The following is a 26,287-nucleotide window of genomic DNA, read 5'->3' as shown; positions in this document are numbered from 1 at the left end:
CACCATTCTTTCTCTACTTAGGTCTCAAAAATACTTTTTAAAATTCTGTCCAAGCTTTGCAGTTTGTGTTTTGGAGTCTCATGTAGTGGTGGCTATTTCCTCTTTTGTTGAATATATCCTATTAATCACTTTCCCGTGCCCTGTATTCATGTTTTTGCTTCCCCTCATCCCCAGTCCCCAAAAAAGACAACTGTATTGTCTTTAGCTGTTCTAGTTTGAAAGTACTGCTTTCTCTTCCCTCCCAACATACTTTTTGCAGCTAACATGATCTGTGATGCTTATTGACAATGTGGTTGAGGTTGAGGTTGACCAGCTCCTGTCGTCTTGCTGCTCCTCTTTCAGGTTTTGAAAATTGCCCTCCATTAAGCTGCAAGGGATTTTTTTTTAAAAAAAACTGGTTTCCATAGTGGTGTCTGACTGTGTAAAGCATGGCCAGTACTTTCTGATTGCTTCTTTTGAAGGAGCAGTAGACATAACAAGCACTTGCTTGATTTAAACTGAAAAAGAGAGCTAAGTTCTACCAGCTTTGTGTAGCTGGTACTGTCACCAATTGCAGGTTTTCTGGTTTTTCTGTTGACAAGGAGTTTTGTATAGCTATACTTTTTACTGATTTTATTAGTTGGGGAATGAACATTGTTTTATCTACTCAGTAGGTGACTTCCAGGTGTTGCTAGCCCACCGTCTCATTGCCAGCACTTCCCCTCTCTGCTGGCAGGGAATGGAGTCCTTTTGTTATCATCCCCTTTTTCCTGCATCACTCCATATGCCTCTCTTCTGCATCTGCAGCTTTTTAGTTAGACAATGTGATTGGATAGGTTAGGATAAGCCTTTCCAACTCAGCCATTTAAGCATCCACCTACATAACCCTCTCCCCACCCCACCACCATTAGGGAGATAGATTGGTGAGATAGATTGGTGACTAATTTTCTTGCCAGCAGATGATGGTTAGTGGGAGGGGAAGTGAAATGAGTTGCCTTCCTTAACGTGTCCAAGTTACAAAGAATGAAGGCACTCCTCATCAGCCTCATGACCCAGTAGCAGGGGTGGGCTACTGCCTGGACCGGGCGAGGGACGCAGTGGGGTAGCAAAATTGGAGCTCCACCTCAGAGCACCCAATCTGCACTGAAAGAGGTTGAAAGAAAATGCAGGGCATCCTGCATAAGCCATGCCCACAGTGTGGTAGTAAAAATTTTGGTAGCCCTTCACTGCCCAGGAGATAGCAGGAGCAGCATAATCATGCAACAGACTTTTCTGCTGGCCGATACCATGGAGGTAGCACTTTAATATGGCCCTGAGACTTTACCAAATAAGCAAACATTTCTGCCTTTGATGTCGCTCACTTTCCAGATAATGTGCAGGGGAAGAAACCCTACTGTTGTCTTTGCTTCCTGGACCATTCAAGTTTCCTGAGTCATGGAGAGCTCTTGCTGCATGTTTTAGCCTAGCTGTACCCCCTCCTGAAGTTGAAAAGTAGAGCTTTCCCTCCGTGGAATAAAAGGCTTCTGCCAGGTGGAACTTTTCCTGTTGCAACAACTTTTACCAGATGTATAAATTCAGTCTCCAAAATCACAGGGGCCTTTTCATGTTCATAATGGTGGCAGTAACAGGTAAAACAATCAGCATGCTCACGTATTAGTGCTTCATTAGTAGAAATTGTGTCCGGCTTTGAGGGCAGTTAATGACTGAACAATTGTGATGGGCCATATGTTTGGCGTGAAATTTATTATTAAGCGCTTTCAACAGATGTAAATCATGTGCACCAAATAGTATAAGCTGGTGCTTAAATACTTCATCGTAGAGCCTGCTTCTTTACTTGTTCACTTGATTAAAGCTTTGATTGGCAACCCTGTTGTAAACAAAAGCCAGGTTGTGGAAGCCAAGCATCCATTTCCTAAGCCGGACTAGTTCCTAGCTTTGATGCTTCCTGGGTCTCCTTTGTTTTTACTGAGACCTTAAGATACAGAAAATGGAGGGCTTCTGATTGAGAGTCATGGCAAGCTAGACATGCCTTTGGTATACGTGTGAAACATGATGGTGTTGCAACAGAGGTGATAATTCATTTTTATTTTTATTTTGTCAAACATATACAAGATAGCAAGTATAGGCATAAACATAAACATAAGCAAAATAAGTACATATAAATGAGGACAATAGGACAGAAAGACAGGGACAATAGGCACAATGGTGCGCTTATGCGCGCCCCTTTGCTTAAAGTTCTGAAAGATTTGGGGGACGAGATTTTAAAAAGACAAGAAATCAACTTGTCAGGCTATATTTGAAAGGGTTAAGAATTGTTAAAATATAAATAAAAAGTTTGATTTATTTAATCATGATTAAGTAGTTATATCTGACAAGCATTGAACTTTTGCTGGTAAAGAATATATGACAAGGATTCTGGATGTTTTTTTTAAATAAATATGAGGTAACAAGAGTATATGCTGTGATATAAAAGATAGTGATAAATCAGGATATCAAACTCGTTTTGTCTCGGCAGCATCACATGATGTATCAGGACTTTCCCCCCCCCTTCACTAAACTGTCGCAAGCCCTGTGATAAATTTACTTAAATTTATAAAGTGTGTGTTGGGATGAAAGCAGAATTTTTTTCCCCTTTTCTTTTATATTTTTAAATTTATTATTCAACTTATATATTGCCCACCTTGCCTGGATATTTTTTTGTAATTTGTATAGTTTTTACTCTTTTTAATTGTAATCTTTAATAAAATTATTTGTAAAAATAAGATTCAGAAAATGGAGAACAGTGCAGAACAGTGCAGAACCATGACCCACATGCATGCAGATATGCTAAAAATAAATGGACTAGGAATTTGTGATCAATCCCAGTACCAAATTCATAATGACTTTCACCCACTCCTAAGCATATCCAGCAATCCTATCTGAGCAGGGAACATTTAAATATTTGCTAATGTTGGGTACTTTGGGGTCAAGGCTTTGTGCTGATCTGCAGTATCACAAATCATACAGAGGCCCTTCTATAAATCCGAATCAATCATGCCCATTCATTGCAGTTCTCATCTTTGTTCCCCACCATCACTAACTTTCAACAGGATTGCCCAAGTATTCCCAACTTCCCACTTTTCAGCCAGTCCTTGGGTGGCCAGTGGAAGCCCACAAAATGGCAGCCAGTGAGCACTGCCCCCTCCCTGCTTTTCTCAGTTCTTGTTTCTGTATTTGTTCTTCAAAGCAAGGCCAAATCACAATCAATGATAAAGCAAAGTGTTATCTCTACAAAATAGACAGAAAAGAAGAACACAAGATGCCCCAGAAGTGTCACTTTTAAGGGGGAATTAGCTAAAGAGAGAAGCCTATCTCAAACAAGAATCACCCACAGGAATCACCTGATCCACAGCTATAGAAGAAACATGCTACTTAATCTCTGCTGCATTTTCTCTGGAAAAAGAACATGCAACAACTGCCAGAAGTTGTATAATATTCTGAGGATATGGAAGAACACTTATGCAATCTGGAATGACTTCAGATGAAGGAATGATTTGTGCAATTGCCACTTTCATTGAAATGGCCAAGGAATAACAGAGGAGAAGAAGCATAAAATGCCTGAACTACACAAGCTAGGTGCCTGTTGTGAGTGGTCCATGTCCGGCTCAACTGGTGATGGATTTTGAGGATCAGGAGACAGATGAGTACTGGCCAGTGTTCTTGCTATCTGAGTCTGAGAGTGAGAGTAAAGGGGAGTTAGGAACTGAGGAACCACCAGAGACTGTAGAAACCCCAGTTATGGGATTGAGTGAGTCAGAGGACAATGGAGAATTAGAGCAGCAGGACCCCCTGTTAGATGCAAGGGTCAGGAGGACATGGTCTAGACATGATTATCTGAAAAAAGGGGTTCTTGGCATTAATAGATCTATAGGACATTTGGCCATGCCTTGCCAGTATATAAGGGACATTCTAAGGGGAAGTGGGCATGGTGAACAATGTTTATCATCATGGCAGTTGGTGAATCGAAGCTGAGAGACTTTTCGGTTTTCACAGACTTTTTATTCATGCCAGTTCCATGTGCCGCTGAGTTTCATTGAATTGTAAGTTTGGTCAAACTATCAGAGAGACTTCAAGAACTGAGATTTATGACTTTCTCTGGCTCACAGCCCAGTCTTCTCTTATCTCCGGCTCATTACAGAGGAACACTGCCAGCATGAAATTCTTTAGATTAAAGTTATTGCATGAACTTTTTTACCAATAGATTTTTATCTATTATCAAATTTTGGACAGGGTGTGTGGCTTTTTATTTCTGATCGTTGACCTGTCCGGACAGAACAGTGCCTGTCAAGTTTCTCTTTGGGCACTCATTTCTAGGTTCTTGATGATTTTAAATTCAGATCTGCATACTGTCTTAAAGTATAATGAATGTTTGTTGAGGGAGACTTAACTGTTGGGGTTAATAAACTATATTTGTCAAAACATAGATGGGTCCTAAAGCTGACACTCTATAAAGTACTCAAAAGTCCTGGCTACTCATCTCTGATGAATCCCAGTAAGATGAAATCAGTCCTTATCATCATTGTGATTTAAAACACTATGCAGGATATAAAATGTATAAAAATAATTTCCCGTACCATCCAAAAAAGGAGTGCAAATCATTTTTAAAAATGGGTATAGCATAATGTCATATCTTAGTATATGTACCAGAGGTTCAATTTAATTCCACATCCTATGTTACTTTGGGCTGTAAATGTTAAAATTGTTGGTTAAAATATACATTTAGAAAAGACATACAGGAATCAGGTAAATTCATAGCTTCAGTGATAACTTAAATGCAGCTGTCTGGAAGAACCTATGATATAACATCGGAATTACTGTATGAGAGATAGCTTTTAAGGTTCATTCATTTGTAGCTCTCAGTTTACAAGATTGTCATTTATTGTTTGCTGAATCTAAAACATGAGAAAAGGCTTTTGATAAAATAAGAAGTCACTGGCAATGCTACTTCTATTCTGTTAATTTGATAGAGAACCAAAAGAGGTTTTTTTCCAGTTGTGTTCTGTCTGGGTGCCCCCAGACTTCAACACCAACTGGAAAAAACAGCCAGACATGCTGGTAAAAGCAAAGGCACTTTATAGTTTGAAAAATAAACACAGAGAAAAACCTGTTCTTCCCAACAGGCAGGCTATGAGGCTTCACAGCAGAGTCCTGACGGCCAGACAATACAGCAGACTTCTTGCTGGCACACACACCACTGTAGAGAATAAGACCCACGCCTTTCCCCCCAAGGTTTCAGCCTTCAAGGCCACAAGCCAGAATCAGAGACGCCAAAGATCACAGCCAGGTCCCAGGACTCCCAAAGATAATACTCCACAATACAGGAAGGGTGGGTCTGCCTTTTCAGCCTTTCTGTGGAGAACCACACCCAAACCCAGCTGTTGCCTATTTAGGGCTGGAAATACCTGGCTAATTGTCCCCTTCGTTGTGCTGCTCTTCTCTGCCTGAGATCGATGATGGCTTGTGCATTTTCATCTAAGGCTGCTTGCTGGGGAGAGCTCCACCCCGGGGGACTCAGGCTGTTCTCCCTCTCCCTCGGCCTGATATTCCTCCTCCCCGTCTGCCTGGGCCTCCTCCTCCTCCTCCTGTTCCTCATCCTCCCCCTCTGAGCATGAAGCCGGAAGAGGTTCAGCCGTTCCCTGAGGAGCCTCAGACGGAATCACAACAAGTTGGTCATCATGTTTCTGTTTGGTATTAATACTTCCAGATGCTATGATGTTTTCTAAGATCTACCAAACCACCAACAAAATACTGGTCCACTTGTCCAGAAGACAAATACAGAAATATTTGGGCATCAGAATACTGGTTCACTCTCTAGGGCAAAGTTTTTCAAACTATATTCTATGGAAATCTAGAGTTCTCCAAGAACTTGATGGAAATACCTGAGAGACTAAGCTCCATTAATATATTTTTCAATATGGTCTGGCAAATAATTTTGATCTTCAGGACCTGAGAAAGTTCCATCGATCCCCCAGCACCATACTTTAAAAAGTATTGCTTTAACTTCCTTCTCATTTGTCAAACAGATTTTTAAATACCATATTTAGCAGCTTCTTGATATCAGGAGTGAGGATGCAGAATCTATATTGGGGGTAAGGCATTAAGTATGAGAAGAAGCTCCAGCCATGTACACTCACATTCATAATGTCTCTGTCAGGCTGGATTAACTCCGAATTTAAGAAAAATAAAACTCAGAGTCCATTTTGAACTTCAAAAGTGAATTTTACTCAAATTAGAAATGAATGCATCAGAAGCAAAGCAAAGTCTGAAGAAAAAGGCGTGATACTTGCCCATATCAAAGAATCCCACTTGCCCCCTTTGGAATGTAGCCAATTCCCATCGTCTGTCTTTGTCAGGTGGATGCATCTTCACCCTCGTGTCATGCTTATGGAATGCAGCTTCTAACGGACTTTCTTCTCACCTCTTCTCAAGGAGAATCAAAACTCATCCTGGCCTTCGCCAGAGAAACAAAATTTATCAGGGCCCCTCTAGAAACCTTCCCTTCCCAAATCCCCCAAAGCCCTACCATCTCCCCCCGTTACTTATGACAGCCAAAGCATAGTGGAAAGATGAGGCTGACAGTCTCTTTCTATCTCATCTTATGTGGAGATTCTTAACACATAGCCTCTCTTTGCATGCCTTTGGTGGGCAAGTTCTATTTGGAATACAAAGTTTTACAGATAAGCAGGAGCCAGGCCACGTGGATATTTAATGGTTATAACTAGTAACCTGAACTATATTCAGAAATTAACTAGCCACCAGTACAGGTTTTAAAGTGCTCTATTATGTGAGACCTGCACATTGTTTACATTAGTACATAAGCAATTCTATTTAGTATTGAAGCAGTTCCATATAAATAAATATTGAATTACAGTATTCTATACATGAAGTGACAAGAGAATAAATAATCATTACCAGCACCTGCTGTTCACATTGGGAAAAAGTTTTTCTGGCCAGTCGCTATTCCAGCTAAAGTTAAGAATGCAAAAGAACCCCTATGTTTTGGCAAAGAATGGCAGACTGAAGATAGCTCCACCAAAGGTGTAGACGACCTTTGAATCAAAGGAGCCAATGTGTCAGGGTGCCAAGTAACACCCCCATTGCAAGGAGACTCCAAAGCTGGAAGTTCCTCAAAGTTCCATTTTATTATAGATGTCACATAGGCACATTTGGGAAAACCCAAATCGGAAAACTTCCAGGTTTTTTTCACCCAAAATAAAGCCCAAGTCCCTTCTCCTCCACCCATCTGTCCATCACATGGTCCAATCAATGCACCATCCCAACTGAGATACTATATCTCCCAGTCATGCCATTCCAGGTGCAGGCCGGAGGTCCTTGGGTCTCAGAGAAAAGAATGTTATTATGACTAGATATCCTCGCAATTTCATGCTGTCCCCCTTCCAGTTTCCCACTACACTAAGTGTGGCAGCCCTGAAGATCCAAAGAAAAAGATGGCCTCCAGGGCTGATGCAATGAGTAAGTCAACCCTCTTTGGACAAAGAGAGGACATGGGATCACCCAAGCTGTGCTCTCTACAGATGTTTCTCATGAGGAAATCGCAAACCAGCAGTCTCTGAAAGGTGGGAGAACTGGGAGGCAAGGGAACATGACATACAGTACTTGCTCCAACTTCAAAACAAGCATACTAAGTTTGAATTTTCAGTGCCAAGCACTTTTGCCAATTTATTGCTATAAAAACGTTAGACACTTTTAAAATGACAAGGCTGGAAACACTGGATGAATTACTTCGATCCTTAATATAAGAAAATGAAATTGTATATAAGGTTTAAGAAAAAAGAAATAAGAGAGACATAATTTTGGCTAGAAAAAATGGATTAAGAACTCAGAAAACATTGGAATACTAGATTTTGAATATTAAGTCTTTAAAATTAATTTTAAAGAATAAATGTTTATGGGAGAAATTGCTTTGATATTGGAGATAAAGAAGACAAGTAATTTCTAATGATATTTAAAGATATTTTTGAGGAGCTGGACCTGGACTTTAAATCAATTACTGTATTTTTCAGAGTATAAGATGCACCCTTTTCCTCCCTAAAAGAGGCTGAAAGTTTGTATAATGTAGCTTTTATTGAAGCTTTTTTTCAGCCCTAACTAGGTGCTAACGATCTTCCCAGCTCTTACCTTAAAGGCTGTTTCATTGTTACTCTCTGCGAATAATGTTTTCCAAGCCCTAAGTCTTTCTAGGGTTTTCTTCATTGCTCTAACTTGCTCCGAATAAGTTTCTTTCCAGCCCTAACCTGGTGCTAACAATGTTCCCAGCTCTTACTGGCTTGCAAGTTCTTTCATTATTACCCTCTCTGAATAAGGTTTTTTTTTAAGCCCTAATCAGGGGATAAAATAATGTGCAGAAGCTGACCAGATGAAGGACAGTAGCCAGATGAATATCTGGTAAGCAGATTTCCCCCCCTACTTTCCTCCCCCAGTACTAAGATGTGTCTTATACTCCAGTGTGTCTTATACTCCAAAAAATACATCTATATCAGCTATGTTTTATTTTGTTCCAAATAATTTGTTCCAGAAGAGGATGTTTCCAAAAAAAAAAAAGTCCAGCTAAGTCCATTAGAGATCAATATTAATGAGTTTTTCAAAAAGAATTTGTCATCGGGTACTTTTAAAAATTTGGATGAAATTTTAAAAGTTAAGAAAATTATTATCACAAATGATTATCACAAAGAAATTGTAACCATTTGTGTTTTGTTTGTTTGTTTGTTTGTTGTTAGATTTTCAAATAAGACTACTTAAAGACGGGTGGTGAAAATTCTCAGAAGGACGCTCCCCAGTTTTGGGAGAATAAAAAGGAGGGAGAGAATCAAGGGAGGGTTCCTCCAGGTTCGGACCAGATCTCCTGAAACACTAGCGACCTATTGGTGATGTCACTGAACTGGATTGGCTGGTGCTGATCTGTGGGTGCCACCATCTCTTTTTTTAAAAAAAATGAGCATTTTTTTATTGTTTTGAAGGTTTTTCCTGTTCTGCTGCTTGTAAAGGGGCCCTCCCGCCTGCCCCTGGGTTTAAACTGACCTTTATTCCTTCACCGGAAGCACAGCTGATCAGCTCCTCAGCTATGTTTTGGATTTATTCCAGGTACTGAGCATGCACGGAAGCCAAATTGCACAAGGGATTGCACACACGCACATGACCTGTGCATGCACATGGGCACAAAACATTGCGATGCGAACCAGTGGTTGTTGTGAGTGCTCCTCATCCACCTCTGGCAATGTTAGATTCAGAGGAGGCCCACCCTGGGCCAGTGGGGTTGCCAGCTGATGCAGAGGGTGAGAGTGATGGACAAATAGACCTGGATGAACCTGAGGAACCACCAGTGGTGGCAGATATGTCAATGGGGGATTGGTCTGAGTCAGAGGATGAAGGAGACATTAGAGTGGATAAGCCACTCTTAGATGCTAGATTCAGGAGGCTACAAAGCAGACAACAACACTTGCATGGTAAAATGGAGTAATTTTGTAGCTTTAACTCTAGGGGGTTTGGTGACCACACCCAGCAGGTATAAAAGAAAGGGATCTTGGGAAATTCTGGGTGGAGTTTCAATATTGATTTCATGGACGCTGTGTTAGATCTGGGGTTCTAGAAAAGGCTCCCCTAAAGGCCTGATTTCTGCTTTGCAAAAGTCCTCTGCTAGACTCTGCATGCCTATCAGAAATTGTGAGCTGTATTTTTACACTCTATGAATCATCATCTGTCTTATCTTGCTGAAATGCTGGTAGCTCTGAAGCTGGCACCTTTCCTGGAAGCTTATCTGATAATTTTGCAGCAGAGAAAAATATTCCCTGAACTTTTAAAAGATTGAATCCTGCTCATAAATGTTGCTTTTTCAAATAAAGAGTGTAATTCAAAGCTTAAATCGTGGATTTGAGCCATTTGTTTCAATCTGAAAAGCACAGGATAGAGCAGTGGTGAAGGTAAGTAGAAACCAGCCCTGGAGGGGATGAATACTTTCAGATGTTCAGGACTGGTATTAGTCTTGTGAAATGTTCCAGACAAGAAGCACACTCAAGTGTATTAACTCTGTCTTTATTGCAAGGTTACATGAACAGAATTTTGCAAGATATTTTCACAACCTTCCCTCCTTGACTCAATTTTTGTTTATCAGATCATTGTCTAGGGCTAGGCTATGGCTCTTTCTCATTTAAACCCACATAAAATTATAACCATTGCAATTATCAGAAACTAGTGCAATGTCTGTTCTGTGCCCAAATGGAAAGGGGTCCAGATAATATTTTTCCAAAGTCTTTTGGAGCTGATATGGCATAACCTCTTCAAAGATAACAAAAAGGAAAAGTTGGAGACCGTCTGAATCAGCTCATACAGTTGGGTCCAAGGTTGGTCCAAGAAAGACAGACAGAGAGAAAGGAAGGAAGGAAGGAAGGAAGGAGAGGGAGGGAGGAAGGAGAGGGAGGGAGGGAGAAACAAACATACTAATGCTCTCTTCAAGGATACTGACATCTCCCCTTCCCTCAATGAGGCTTTCACAGTAGCCAATTCCCCATCTCCTCTCCAGCATACAAATCAGGTGGAGCATCTAACAAGCTCACAGGTGGCAGAGCTCATTTCACCAGGCCTCTGTCCACTTCCTCAGAATCAACAGCTTTAGTTGTTCCCATCACTAGATGTTATCTTCATCACTTATTCCAGCTGGCTTCCAACTCCAAGGAAATGGGAGAGATTTTCATCTTCAAAGTGTTCCTGCCTGTGGACAGTTCTTCCCAGTTCATCCCTCCTTGGTCCCTTTAAGAAGGGCTGCTAGATGACACCCTGACACTGCAATAAGGACAGACGATGAGTCCATGTCATTGTCCTTATTGCTTTGGTTTAGAAATGAACTTAGGCAGGGACCCATGTCCAGTCATGATTGCTACTCATCTTCTTCCAGTGATCCCTGCAATCAGCATACAAGGACAGAGCTCTCAAACTCTTATCATCTCCTTGATCAAACCTCTGCTAAGAATGGCTCCCGCATATAACATCATGTATTCATCATCTTCTATTCCCCTTCCCCCACACTTCCAAGGTAAACACTATCCATGGAATTAAAAGCTTTTCCAAACCTGAACTATTCAAACAAATATTAATAAATAAATTATCTGTGTTTGCGGGGCAGAATTAACCTCTGAGAACTAGCCTGCTTTAAGCCCATTGATCTTGGAGGAGTTTCCCTCCTTTTTTAAAATGGTGAGTTATCTTTGTTTTTTACTTGTGTATTCTGGCAGCTTCTAGATTTGGCCCCTTTTTTTCTAATTGAAGCAAATTCTGGATATTTCCATTTTTAAAAACAAAACCATTTTCAGATTCTGCTTCAAATTCTGCTGCTTGCTGTCTCCCCACCCACCTACCCCCTTCTGAAGGTTGAGCCAAAGTATTGGCTCTGCCAAAGCCTGATGGCACACGTAGATAGATGCATTCACAGGACTTCCATCCAAAGTTGCGGTCCTGCCTCTGCATTTTTCCTGCTCGACAGTGATGGCTGATAATGCAAAAGATGTGGTGGGATTTGATGCTGTCACGTTGCAAGTTTTGCTTTCTGACAACCACACACACACACACACACACACACACACACACACACCATGACCATCTGATTGGCAGCCCATGAGTTGGAAGAGGGCAGGAGGGATAATTGCAACACAATGACATCATGTCACATGTTTTTTATTACTAGATATTATGAGAGAAAGAGGAGGAGATGCAGGATTATATTGCTCTTGGCAACAGCTTGATCCATGCTGTAATATCTAATTCCAGCCTTAGTCCTCACCCCAGCTGAAACAAAGGCTAAGTAAGCTCTTGTAACAGTTGCTTGTGTTCACCCCTCGCTTTTTTGCCTCCCTCCCCTCCATCCTTCCCTCCTCTTGTGATCTCTCCCGGCCAAACCCCTCCCTGTTCAAAAGTATGGATTTAAACTCCTTAGAGCAAGGATCACCTCGGGGAGAAAATGGTTTACAGTATTCGCAGGTCAAGAAACCAATGGTCATCTTGGCTGTAAAGCCAGGAATTCAAAGTCCTGCACATCTGGAGGATAAAATATAGTGGGGGAGAACTGCTAAAAGCAACATATACATTGATGCTCGATTTTAAAAATGTGAAGTGCTTTAATGCCAACTCAATTATCTTTTCACGCTTGTTCAATACAGCCAAAACTGCTTTACTGGTGAGCAAGATAGACTTATCAGCAGATTCGGATATCAGCAGATTCAGATTACTTCAAGGTTTGCAGAGGGTGAACATATTGAAGAAAAAATATTTAAGACAGAGGTCTCTTAAAAGTTGATCCAGAAAAAACGTAGTGACTGGAGGGAAAACAGGAGGGGTGTCCAAATAAGAAAAAAGATTTGCAGATAAAGTATAAAGATACAGAACTGTCCTTTGGATAAGTAATTTCCTGTTCCACACTGAGACTCTATTTACCAAAGAGTGCTTATAATTATGAACTGAGCCAGAACAGAAAAGAAAGGTCACATGAGTGGGTGGAATCCTATACTTTATGCCCCTGGTGGTGAACCTATCACACACGTGCAAGAGGTGGCATACACAGCCCTCTCTGTGGGCACACATGCAGTCGCCTCAGCATAGACGAAACACTGTCAGGCATGCACCGAAACAAACAATGGGCAGAACAGGACTATGATTGGTGGATGAGGTTTCGTTTTGCGCCTCCCATTTAAGTTGATAGACAGACGGGGCCCTTTTTGTGAATGTTCCCCACTCTTTTCCTTGTGTTTCAAAATACCCTCCCCGGCCTTTTGTTTTTTCCATCCCCAATTCCATCCAGTAGTTGTTCTTTGCTTGCCTTCTTTTAAAAATTACACCGCCATACAAGCAAATAACCTGTGTGTTGATGAGACTTAATTGCAGAGAATGGGAGGGGTAAGACTAGACTAGAGGGATCTTGCACACCACACTCTATCTCTGTAGCAATAACGGATCCCTCACTACCCACCTCTTTGCCCCATGCTTGGTTCCCTTGGTGTGTTCTTTTCCTGTGGCAGGATTGTGCAGATTGCCTTCACCATTCAATGCCCCTGTCCCCCAAGGTTCAGATCAGGATTGGGACTTTGAAATCAACCCGTGCAAATTTTCACCTCTCACCACAGCAATTGTCATGCCCCTGCTGGAGTCTGACTCTGCGGTGGAAGATGACCTGGAACAAGAACTGACAGCGAATGAGAGGGCAGCTCCGTTGGCCTTGGAGGAAACTAGGAAAGGACAGAGTCAGGCCAGGCCAGGCTGTTTAGAATCAGCAAGGCCTGCAGGCAGGCAGGAACAGAGCTCTGCCGAGCTCTCCCCCTTCTGATACAAGGGCTTGGAGAATGCAGAGGAGGCAGGATCAGCTCAGATGGTGGAGGCAACTCATGAGGAGGCACACCTGGGAAATGAAACTTAAAGAGATGTTGTGGGGAGGAGCATTTGTCAGGAACAAACACTGAGTTCCTGGAATGTTGTGTGCCAACATTTGAACTTGCCAAGAATCCTTGCATTCCTGTGTGGAATTCTGGACTGATCATCTGTATTATTATTATTATTATTATTATTATTATTATTATTATTATTATTATTATTTCAGTACAACACAGCAAACGAGATCATTTGCTGGATTTCGTATTTCATCACCAGTCGGGTGCTTCCCAAGCACCTAGGACTGCATGATGTAGCGGCGAATTATGTTTGCCGATCCCAGTAAAGCGGCCTTTTGCAATTGACAGATGGAGATTTTGTCAATTCCGATGGTTTTCAAATGTCCGCTGAGATCCTTTGGCACTGGCCCAGGGTGCCAAGTACCACTGAGACCACTTTCACTGGCTTATGCCAGAGTCGTTGCAGCTCGATTTTTAGATCTTCGTATTTCACTAATTTATCTAGCTGCTTCTCCTTAATTCTGCTGTCTCCTGGGATTGCGATGTCGATGACCCATACTTTCTTTTTCTTCACGATCAGAATGTCTGGTGTGTTATGCTTCAGAATTCGGTCAGTCTGAAGTCGGATGTCCCACAGTAGTTTTGCTTGCTCATTTTCGACCACTTTTTTGGGCTTATGATCCCACCAGTTCTTTGCCACTGGTAGATGGTAGTTCCGGCACAAGTTCCAGTGGATCATCTGTGCCACAGCATCATGTCTATGCTTATAGTCAATCTGTGCGATCTTTTTGCAGCAGCTGAGTATCTGATCGATAGTTTCATCTGTTTCTTTACAGAGTCTGCACTTTGGATCGTCTGTTGATTTTTCAATTCTGGCTTTGACAGCATTTGTTCTAATGGTCTGTTCTTGTGCCGCCAGTATTAGTCCTTCTGTCTCCTTTTTGAGTGTTCCACTTGTAAGCCATGACCAGGTCTTTTCTTTATCCACTTTGCCTTCAATCTTCTCCAAGAACTGTCCATGCAATGCTTTGTTCTGCCAACTGTCCATACGACATTGAGTTACATTTTTTCTGTACTGGTCCTTAGTTAGCTTCACCTTGAGAAGCTTCCTATTGTTGACCTCCATCAACAGTGACTCTTTGCTCCCCTTCACATAGTCAGCTAATGAATGCTTCTCTACTTCTACTGTCTGCTTCACTTGCAAAAGTCCTCTGCCGCCTATTTTTCTTGGTAAATACAGCCTGTCAACGTCACTGTGGGGGTGTAGTGCATGATGGATCGTCATTAATTTTCTGGTTTTCCTGTCCAGCTCTGCTTGAGTCCAGTTCACTATGCCAGCTGTGTATCTAATGACAGGTATGGCCCACTTATTTATAGCCTTGATAGTGTTGCCACCATTTAGTTTGCTCTTCCAAATTTTTCTGGTCCTCTAGATGTACTCTTTGCTGATCACAGTTTTCACATGGCCATGCTTGATATTATCCAGTTGCAAGATGCCCAAGTATCTGTAGGCTTCTGGCTGGTGGCACTTGATGGTTTGATCATTTGGCATTTCAATCCCCTCACTTTCAATGATTTCCCCCTTTTTCAGTGCCACTGTGGCACATTTATCCAGGCCAAACTCCATGCTGATGTCATTGCTGAAGATTCGCACAGTGTTGGTTAATGACTGTATCTCAGTTTCTGATTTTCCGTACAACTTCAGATCATCCATATACAGCAGGTGTGAAATTTTTGGTGAATTCCTAGCAGTTTGGTAGCCTAGGTTTGTTTTCTGTAGGATGAGTGACAGCGGGATTATAGTGATGATGAATAGCAATGGGGACAAAGAGTCCCCCTGGAAGATGCCCCTTCTGATGTTGATCAGTCCATAGCTTTCATTCCCAACAAAAAGCTCAGTCTTCCAATATTTCATCGCCTTTTCTATGAATTTCCTGATGTTTTCATTGACTCCAATGACTTCCAGGCATTTTATGATCCAGCTGTGTGGCAATGAGTCAAAGGCTTTCTTGTAGTCAATCCAGGTCATGTATAGGTTTGTTTTCCTGTTCTTATAGTTCTCCGAAATCAGTTTATCAATTAAGAGCTGGTCTTTCGTACCTCTACTTCATCTTTTATTGCCCTTTTACTCCACTGGCATGATGTCATTTTCTTCTAGGTGGTCCTGAATTCTGTCATTATTATTATTATTATTATTATTATTATTATTATTATTATTATTATTTATTAGATTTGTATGCCGCCCCTCTCCGAATAATTAAAACAATTTAAAACCCTTAATATCTCATACATCTCATACAAACCATACATAAAAGGAAAACAGCCCAGGGGAATCAATTTCCCCATGCCTGATGACAGAGATGGGTTTTAAAGAGTTTATGAAAGGCAAGGAGGGCGCAATCCTAATCTCTGGGGGGAGTTGATTTCAGAGGTTCGGGGCCATCACAGATAAGACTCTTCCCCTGGGTCCTGCCAGACGACATTGTTTTGTTGATGGGACCCGGAGAAGGCCAACTCTGTGGGACCTAACCAGTCACTGGGATTCGTGCGGCAGAAGGCGATCCCAGAAATATTCTGGTCCAATGCCATGAAGGGCTTTATAGGTCATAACCAACACTTTGAATTGTGACTGGAAACTGATTGGCAACCAATGCAGACTGCGGAGTGTTGGTGTGACATAGGCATACCTGGGGAAGCGCATGATTGCTCTCGCATCTGCATTCTGCATGATCTGAAGATTCCAAACACTCTTCAAATGTAGCCCCATGTAGAGAGCATTACAGTAGTCAAACCTCGAGGTGATGAGGGCATGAGTGACTGTGAGCAGTGACTCCCGGTCCAGATAGGGCCACAACTGGTGCACCAGGCGAACCTGGGCAAACACCCCCCTCGCCACAGCTGAAAGATGGTGCTCTAATGTAAGCTGTGGATCGAGGAGGACACCCAAGTTGCGGACCCTCTCTGAGGGGGTCAATAGTTCCCCCCTAAGGTAATAGACGGACAGATGGAGTTGTCCTTGGGAGGCAAAACCCACAGCCACTCCGTCTTATCAGAGTTGAGTTTGAGAGCCTCCAGGCACTGGCACATCACTTCCACTGCTTCGTTGACTGGACATGGGGTGGAGATGTATCTTTTGCTCCCTGAACTCCTTGATTTGGTCTTGTTTTTCTAGATACATTTTGGATTTATTGCCATACAGCCTTGATGCAGACAGCACTGGGCTGAGACCAGAGACTGTTTGAGATTTGTTTGGGGCAGATTTGGAGCACTAAAAGGGCCAGTTTGAACTGCCAGCTGTTTGTGTAATCTCTGTGCCGTGCCCTGGGTCATCACACCAGCAGTGGTTTGCTCCCAGTTTGGCCTGGCTCTAAGAACTGGTAGCATGAGCAGCAGGAGGCTCTGCCCACCCACACATGCATGTGAGCCAATAGTAAACACAGCAATAGAAAGGAGAGGAGGGAAGGACTCTTTAGCTTTGCCCTTCTTCAGTCCTGCTCCCTTCTGACCTCCTGTGCCACGGCAACTCTTCACACTCACCCTGCTTCCCTGCCACATTCCCAGGAGGACCACTCCCCCATCTCTTCGGGATCCCACCTGATCTCCCTTCTATGGCTAGCCAGGCCTTGCTGCCTCCTTTTATTCTTCCCTTGCTGCTCACATCAGGGGCGGCAGCAGGTAAAGGGTGGGAAAGGGAGAGAAAGAGATGGGGGAAGAGAGAGAGAGACAGATCGAGTAAGAGAGGGGGGAAGGGAAGGAAAGTTAGAGAGAGAGGGAAAGAAATGATATTACAAAAGTTTTTTTCTTTTTTATTGTTGTTAAACATAAGTATATCAAAAGCAGGAAAAAAATGAAGGGGCATAAAAGTGCATTTATCACATTTTTCTTAGAACAATTAGTTGAACTCTGGCTTGTTTATCATTATTTTAGATAGTAAAACATTCGGTATGCAGCTCCCCCCAGAGAGCCATACTGCCCCCACCCTTCTGGCCTTCCATAAGACCCTGAAGACTCTTCTACGCCGCCAGGCTTGGGGTTATTTGATTCCAGCACCCTGGCCAACAAATATTTTGTATGTCTGTGGTTTGAGTGGGAATGCCTGATTTTTAACATAACTGGGATTTTAGATTAGATTATTTAATTGAATTAATTAGATTAGGACATTGTATTGTACTGTTGGGTTGCAGTTTGGCCATTCAGTCTCTAAAAGGTTCACCATCACTGCTTTATAGCAGTGATTTGTAGCATTTTGTTGCAGAAGTCCACCGGAGAGCTTTATTTTTCCCATTATGTATAAGTGTAAGTACAATTGCTTCTTTAATCAGAAGGATGCTTAAGGAAGAGGATGTCATTCCAGGACATGTCAGGAACTTAAACACAAAACTATGTAGAAAAACAGTCTGTGAATGAGGGCCCAGTAGATATAAGGAGAAGCAAATGCAAGGTGGACTTCAAGAGAGCAATATAAAGGAAGGTATGTATTTCTTTTGACTGGAGACTCCAGGCTGCAATATTTGGGGGGGGGGTAGACTTCTTACCATCCTGAAATAATTAAATATACTAAATGGCTCCCCCTATAAATTAGGAGGATTTTTGAAGATGACCTAATACATGGCGAGGGAGTCAAACCGATGGGACATAGTTTTGCAGTTCCTGTGGCAGAGACAGCCTCTGTGTGCAAACACATCAAAGCGTTGTCTGAGTCGGCCCAGTGCCTTTAATATCTGGGACAGAGATAGGCACCAGCACCAAAAGCAAGCCAAGATATAACTTTATTGTGGCAATATTTTAAGGGCAATTGATTGCTTTTGAGTGGAGCCCTTGTAAATTGAAAGCTGCTTAAGAAGAATCCCAAGGCACTACATAGAGTAAGTGACAGCTTCTCAAGCAAGCTGCAAAGTGTTTCAGTCAGTATAGGGCAGGTAGGCAGGTATTGGTAGTTAGGCAGTCAGGAAGGGATCTTAGTAGGTTGTTAGAAGCCCTGATTTGAAACTCAAGTTCTCCTTTCCCCTATGAATGTGAAAGGAGTTCATATTTCATTGGAGATGAAGTAAGCAGAACCATATCTCTCTAAACCTTGTCATTGTGACCAAGAGACATCTGAATTGGGGAGGTGAGAAAATGCTCTCTTTTTTTCTTTTCCCAAAAAAATGGCAGTTCAAGCAAGGCAGGCAAGACTACAAAACCAACTAAGCCAACTAAGAATAAACAACTCCTTTCCTCTGCTGCTTGGGGGCCAAGGCAGAAGCTCCATTGCTGAACTGGGCCACAGTTCCCACCTGCAGAGAAGGCAGAAGGAACTGGGTGCATAGCAGGGACAAACTGTTGGGGATGAAGAGAAGAAAACTGTACAGGAGAACAGAATCTGCTCAACAGTATATCTCTTTGTCATACATACAACGTTTGCTTCTGTGTTCTTTTAACATGTGGAACCCAGCTGAATAAAGTGTTACATTTGTTAGAGCTTTTTTAGATATGTACAATCCTGTACAAACCAGAAAAGTAGTAACCAGTGCCAGCCTTACATGAAAGTGAAAGTGCAGAAAATGGTGAATCGGGGGGTTGGTTTCTATACAAACAATGGGGGAAGCTTGGGAGAATTTCTGCCACATCTGTGCAAATGGCTTATCAGGTTTGAGGTTGGTATATGCTCCGATTTGGCTGGATGGGTGATGCAATTTGCTGCTTGACCTTAGGTCCCTGGGTGATGCAAAATGCAAAGCCAAATTATTTTGTTTAGAAGTAAACTGGTTCTAAAAAATGCCTGACTGAGGTCTCATTATTATTCAATACTATGAATTGTCATTTCTGTTGTCGTGTACAAGTGCAAGGATTATCTGTCAGGATATACAAGCATACAGTGATAAGCAGGGCATAAGCAGCATAAGCATAGACTTATATAAGTCTATGTGTTTTTGCTGTGTTTCCTGCAAGCATGCTCATAGGTGCAGAAATAACCAACCAGCCAAAAGCATCACACAAGAGGCCACAGCTGAATTATTAGCAGCTCCTCTTAAATAACATTCATATGCCTCCAGTTATTCTAGGGATTGCTCTGCATCTCTTCCCTGGGATTCACCGGGCAAGAAAAGAAGGCTGGAGTGGGGGGGAGGATGCATTCCAGATGGCCAGAGTCGGCTTTATTTGTAGTACAAGCCTCAGCTCCAACAGATGTGCCAGGACGCCATATTGCAGACACAGATGTAGGAGTCAAGTGCTCTGTGAAGACATTACATCTTCTTTGGGAAATGAATTAAAACACACACACACATGCACACACACACACATATGCATTCTCATGAACAAAAATATCATTCCAACAGCACTGGGCAAGAAATCTGCAGCATCTGTGCAGGTTGGAGAGTTAAATGTGTTCTCTTAGATTCCACACTCATTTGTGTTTACACACACACACACACACACACACACACACACACAGACAGACATTGCTGAATCTAAAGCATTTCAGAATATTTTGGTCAAAATGCACCCAGGATTTGCAGAGGCAATTAAAAGGGTTTTCTGCTGCATGCGAGTGTGATTGCTCCATGCTTTAACAAAAAAAATATCTAAAGAATAAACACTCAGCATGGCAGATCCAGGCAGAGATGGCTAGCCAATGGATTCTATAATTTCCATTGTTTATATGAGAAAAGATAGAGGGATGGTATAGCATTGGGCTGGAAGAATCTGGAACGCTTCCTTACTTCACCACAGGCTTCCCTGTGTTGCCATAGGCTCGATATTGTTTTGTATTCCTTTCTGCAAAGCAGACCAGTAATTCTAGGTAGCAGCAGCACCAATGATGTCTTGGGATTTTATTCTGGGAAGACAGGCCATGTTTTAACCACTTCTTGTAATGGAGAGGTTTATCTGTTCTATTCACAGCCAGATTCAGGGCCTCTTATGGCTGGCATTCCAAGCCCTAAACCTCTATAGAAGAAAAGGGGGCTCAGACCCCAAACGCTAACTTTTCATAAACACGCAAATACACAGACATACACATTCGGAAATCCTTTTTTTAAATGGTACTCGGTTCAGGCCTTACATATAGAGAGAGCCTCATCGTAATACTTAGACATTGTAATTTAGGATAGGATCAGTAATTTTCAATCAAATCAACAAAAGTGAATATAATACCAAAATTATCCTCAATTATTTTAATTCCATTCCTAATTTACATTCAAATGAAGTAGAGAAGAAAAAGTGGAATAGGAGTACAGTGGATTTCTTACCATAACATTTAAGAATATGGGATGATGAGTCATTCCCATTCAAGTATTAAAATATTAAGAAAAATTTATATATTAACAGTGTGGCTTGATTGCTTGAGCATTTTGTTCTTCTTTCCCATCTGGAACATTTTAAATTTCTATTCATTACTATCAGCCCAATCTTCACAGTATTGTAATTATTTTGTATAGGCTCAAAATCTAAATCCGAAGAATGTACCACCTTTGGGCTGAAGACTGTACTTGGTCTTTGAGGAAAGAAGGGACAGCTCTACAATATGTGGGCGGAGTCCAGCTAAAATGTCATGTGATTTTAATTGTAAATATTAATGCCATAATGTGTTCATTTATTCATTCTGCTGCTCCTTACTGTAACCATTGTTGATTTGTAGCAGCTGGGAGTTTACTGCCCCCTCCTTCAAAGAGCCATCCAGGAAAATATTGGTGTCAGCTCACTTTAGAAACATGTCTTCCTTCCACTCAGCCAGTCACGTTTACAATAGTTAAAATGTCGTCGTTTTGCTTTAAAAAAGTAAGTGCTGGTGGAGAATCAAGCTGCTTCTGTTTTCATATAGTAAAAGTCCTTTAAGAGGCAAATAAGCCAAATACAGTGGTCCCCCGATTATTGCGAGGGTTCCGTTCCAGGACCCCTCGCAATGATCGGTTTTTCGCGAAGTAGCGGTGCGGAAGTAAAAACACCATCTGCGCATGCGCAGATGGTGTCTTTACTTCCGCCGCAGCAGCCCACGCCGCTCGCCCCGCCCACGCCGTTCGCTCGCGCCACTTCCCAGCTGAATCCTGAAGCCAATTCGCTTCAGGATTCAGCTGGGAAGTGGCGCGAGCGAACGGCGTGGGCGGGCGGCCGGCGGGCGGCGGGCGCGCGGGCAGGCAGGCGGCGGACAAGCCATTCGCTCGCGCCGCTTCCCAGCTGAGTCCTGAAGCCAATTCGCTTCAGGACTCAGCTGGGAAGCGGCGCGAGCGAACAGCGTGGGCGGGCGAAGGGCGGGCGAGCGGCGGGCGCGCGGGCAGGCAGGTGGCGGACAAGCCGTTCGCTCGCGCCGCTCGCTCGCGCCGCTTCCCAGCTGAGTCCTGAAGCCAATTCGCTTCAGGACTCAGCTGGGAAGCGGCGCGAGCGAACGGCGTGGGCGGGCGAGCAGCAGCGAGGAGTTTGCGTGGACGGTGGGGAAACTCCTCGCTGATGCCCGCCGCTCGCCCTCCCGCCAGCAAGAGGGGGAAGACCCAGGGAAGCTGCCCAGCAGCTGATCTGCCTGGTGCCATCTACGCATGCGTGGCCATAGAAAAAAAGGGTGCGCATGCGCAGATGGTGTTTTGACTTCCGGGTTGAAAAATCGCCATATAGCCGTTCGCAATGATCGGGATCGCGATACCCGGGGGATCACTGTATATTTGTTCTAGGTATGCCCCTTTCAATCTGCCCACTTGGCAAGGGTTTTCTCCTTAACCTCCTCGAAGTGAGATTTCTCAAGCTGGAAAATTAGGAAATATTTGAAATGGAAGCTAACTAGTTCTCCTTTGCACCCCTGTATTTATTTTTTCACCAAGAGAGAGAAAAAGAAAACTAGCTACCATGCAGGAAATGGCAAAAGCACTCTTCAGGAGTCAGAAAACCACCATGGCATATCAGCAACCTTGCCCGGAAGCAGAAACAGAAAAATGCTTCCATCAATGGGGCTAAAGCAGTAATTGAGCCAAATGAAGGAGAAAAAACATGCCACCCTGAAATGAGATGCCTGAAGGTGATGCCCATTTGAGAGTGGCAAATTGTCACAAGTATAAGGATCCCCAAGAGTAGCATTCAGCCGGTTTGGACCAGTTCGTGTGAACCAGTAGTGGAAATTTGGACTGGTTCACAGAACTGGTAAATACCACCTCTGAGTAGCTCTGCCCCTGCCCACCTGGTCATCTGGTCACTGATCACCTTGCCCGCTGTTTACCCCGCCCATTCCTGCCCTATATATATTGCCTTCACCACACAGACCAGCTAATTGCCTCACCAGTCATCTCCCTGCCTCACCCACTCTGCTCAGCTCACCAAAGATAAGCTTGCCAGTTCTAAAACAGATATTCCTTTAAATCACAAAGAAATAAAAGGAATTGTAGTCTAGTAGTAGGAGTAGTTCTACTTGTATGCTGCCCCACTCCCTAAAGACTCGCAGTCAAAAAGAACAAACATGTTAGTATTAAATATCTAAAAAATGAACAATTTAAAAAGACAATTTAAAACCCATAATAAAACCATGCATATCTTTTATGGCCGGATCTAGATGATGCATCATCTGATCAACAGCCCCAGGCCTGCCGGAAAAGCCAGGTCTTTACAGCTTTCAAGAAGGCCAGTAGGGTGGAGGCAGTACGGATCCCAGGAGGTAGCTGGTTCCAGACAGCCGAAGCCGCAAAGGCCCTCCCACCAACTGACAGTTTAGCTGACAGGACCTGGAGAAGGCCAACCCTGTGGGCCCTTATCAATCACTGGGAGCTATGTGGTAGGTATGGTTAATATACCAAGGTATATTTGTAGTATAGGTACCAAATTTGTTTTATTTAAAAGTAAGTGCTGTTCTTTAAACTGTTTACAAACACTAAAATCTCTAAAAATAAAAACAAATCATCCCTAACATTTTAGAATACAAAAACAAGAATGATTATTAAATTATTTAATAAAGAAAGACCTGGGAAATTAACTTATGTATTAAATAATAAAAGCCCTAACGGCAATGTTCGTAAACAAAACGAAAGCTTTCTTCTGTACAAAGCTGAAACATTTGAACATATTCTAGATTACAAGCCTAGCCCTTAGAGAATAAAATGAGACAATATTTGCCTGAAGCTAAAAAGCTATAGGCCCCAAACATGTTTCCCTGGGCAGAGGACTCCAAGGCTGAGGCAGAGGAGATGCTACTGAAAAGCAAGAGTGTCTCTTCCACTTCTCATGTTGCTGAATATGCTAGGTTGCCTCTGTAGTCCTGGAGAAAATTTGGGAATCTATGTAGATGGTGATGTTTGAGAGGTTCAATGGGTTGAGCTTAGCAGAAGAAGAGAAAGCATCCATTTATCTGGAAATAACTTGCCATGTTTGCCACCATTACTTGAAGGTGAAAGTGAAGGACTATTGTGGGTATAATCAGAGGTAAGTTCAGAAATGTGAAGATGTGTATGCATTACAGTTCCCTCTAGTCAACATCCAGGCTCCATTTCATTTTAGTTTTCTAAATTTCTTTCAAACCCAGCCTTCCTGGGCACCCCTTTTTGAAATTACCTTTTCCCCAATTTCCAACAAAATAGAGAAAACGAGATCAGACCTCTACTATACAACTCCAGAATGTTTGGGTTTTTAAATATTCTATTTATGTATTAACTATATTTATATAACGCCAACTCCACAAGGATTCCTGGTGGTTTCTATTATCTTCTGCAAAATCAACCACACAAAAACATTAGAAATAACTATTAACCCTCTTCCAGACTTTCTGCTCCTAGCAACGTGCTATAAATTAAAGGCTCTGCAAAAACACTCTGTTTTCACTGCTTTCCTAAACATCATCAGAATTAGGGACATCTGGATTTGAGGGCAGGGGATCTAATGCCAAAGGATGCAGCAAAGACTGAGAAACATTGTCTCCTACTTCCCCACCCCACCCCGCCGAATCTCACATAAGTAGCAATCCATCCCAATTCAGGATAACATTGCTATTGCCAGTTTCCTTCCAAGTCCAACTCAAGTTATTGTTATCACCTTTAAAGTCATTCACGGCATGCCTTCAAGTTATTTTACAAGATTCTGATGGCGCCCAAATTATTTTGGGGCTGAGTGGTGGACTAATGGGTAAGATACCACCACCATAGCATTCTTGACTTTGGTTTTTTATTTATTTTTGTACCTAATGCTGTTATTATTTTAACATTTTAATATTTATTATTTTAACTGAAAGCCAACCAGAGTCGCTTTGCAAAGTGAGATGGGTAGCATATAAATTCAATAAATAGACAAATAAAATAAAGATTGACCCCTTGAAAAAAGATGCAGATAGAACCCTACATGCTCAGCCATAAAAGGACTCTGCAAATTGTTCTTGGGACATTATCAGAAGACAGTACAACACCTGGAACTCCAAGGTCACGAGATTATGGGGTCTCTTGCTCATCAACATGTAGGTAGCTTCACTCCATACCAAATGTAGCTTTTGAATAGTTTTCAAAGGCAACTTCCTGAGCAACATGTTGATCCTAGCCATGATCAGGACATGAGTACTGATTTTCTCCCTCCAGAGAGCAGCCAAAGCTTGTCTGGAATGACACAGTAGCTCCACTTTTCACAGTATTCTGAATAAAGTGAGGGATACCTATCTGGATTTTTGCTGATGGCTTGCCAGTGTCTTTTTGCTTGTCAGCATCAGCCTCTTCCCTTATATGCTCTTCCCCCTGACTTCTGACTGAGATTTTAATCTTTTGCCAGGAATGCTGTCGTGATTGCTCTGGAAACAAATGCCACTGCTGCAATGGAATGAAGCAGATGCCTTCAGGCTGCAGCCTGACTCTGCAAAAGTCCTAGGAACCAAAGAACAAATAGCAATGTGACATGAAACCGTTTTTTTAAAATCAAGGGTTCAAAGGACCAGCTGATCTCAGACCGGCTCAGCTCACCTGCAAGTAGCGGCTGTTATTCCTACATTAATCTTTGAAATAAAAGATACTTCCTTGTTATTTGCTTCAAAAGAGCAGAATAGAACAGCTTTCCCTTTCTTGAGATAATGGCCAATAGATCCTGGAGGTCCAAGCAAAAGGTTTCCAAACAAATCTTATAGCCCAGTGATGGCAAACCATTTTTTCCTCGGGTGCCAAAAGGGTGCATGGGTGCATGATAGCATGTATGTGCATACCCACACCCATACAAACACACAAACACCCCCACATACATTTTCCCCACACACACACATGCATGCAGGCCTCACTGAAGCCTCAGACTCTGTGGATGGCAAAAACTGGGCCCAATGGGCCTTTCGGAATTTCATTTCCAAACTTCCAGTAGGCCCATTGGGCCTGTTTTTCACCGTCCACGGGCTTCGGAGGCTTTCCTGAAGACTGAGGAGGGCAAAAATGGCCTCCTTCGCCATCTAGAAGTCAAAAATCTGCTGGCCAGCACATACATGTGCTCTGGAGCTGACATAGAACAATGCCTCATGTGTCCTCAGATATGCCTCCATGTGCCACCTTTGGCACACTTGCCATACCATCACGACTATAGCCTAAACCAGGAATAGATTTATCAAATATTGCTGAATTATGACTCTGAGAAGCCTGAGATAAGTGGAAGCAATAATTCAGCAACATCTGGTAGATCACCACGGGTTCCTAATCATGTCTTTGACTCTATCTCAGGCTACTTGTTGCACTGATGATACGCAGGGCAGATACAACTAAAGATTTCACAAAATCCTTGTGTCCTTCATGTAGCCTCCCCAACACCTGCCCTTTTGAGTGGAGTCAAGCTAGTTCAGATCTCCACATTCTGTGCTCACAGCAGCATCCAGTGCTTGAGGCAGCTACTTGCTTGTCTTCCATCCTGAGTGAAAAGCATCTGGGCTGTGTTTTTCTGTGGTGGGTATGGTTTTATCTCAGTATGAAATTATTTCA

The sequence above is a fragment of the Erythrolamprus reginae genome, chromosome 2 (genome assembly GCF_031021105.1).
Source record: "Erythrolamprus reginae isolate rEryReg1 chromosome 2, rEryReg1.hap1, whole genome shotgun sequence".
NCBI lineage: Eukaryota > Metazoa > Chordata > Lepidosauria > Squamata > Dipsadidae > Erythrolamprus > Erythrolamprus reginae.
Note: the sequence above shows the minus strand (reverse complement) of the source record.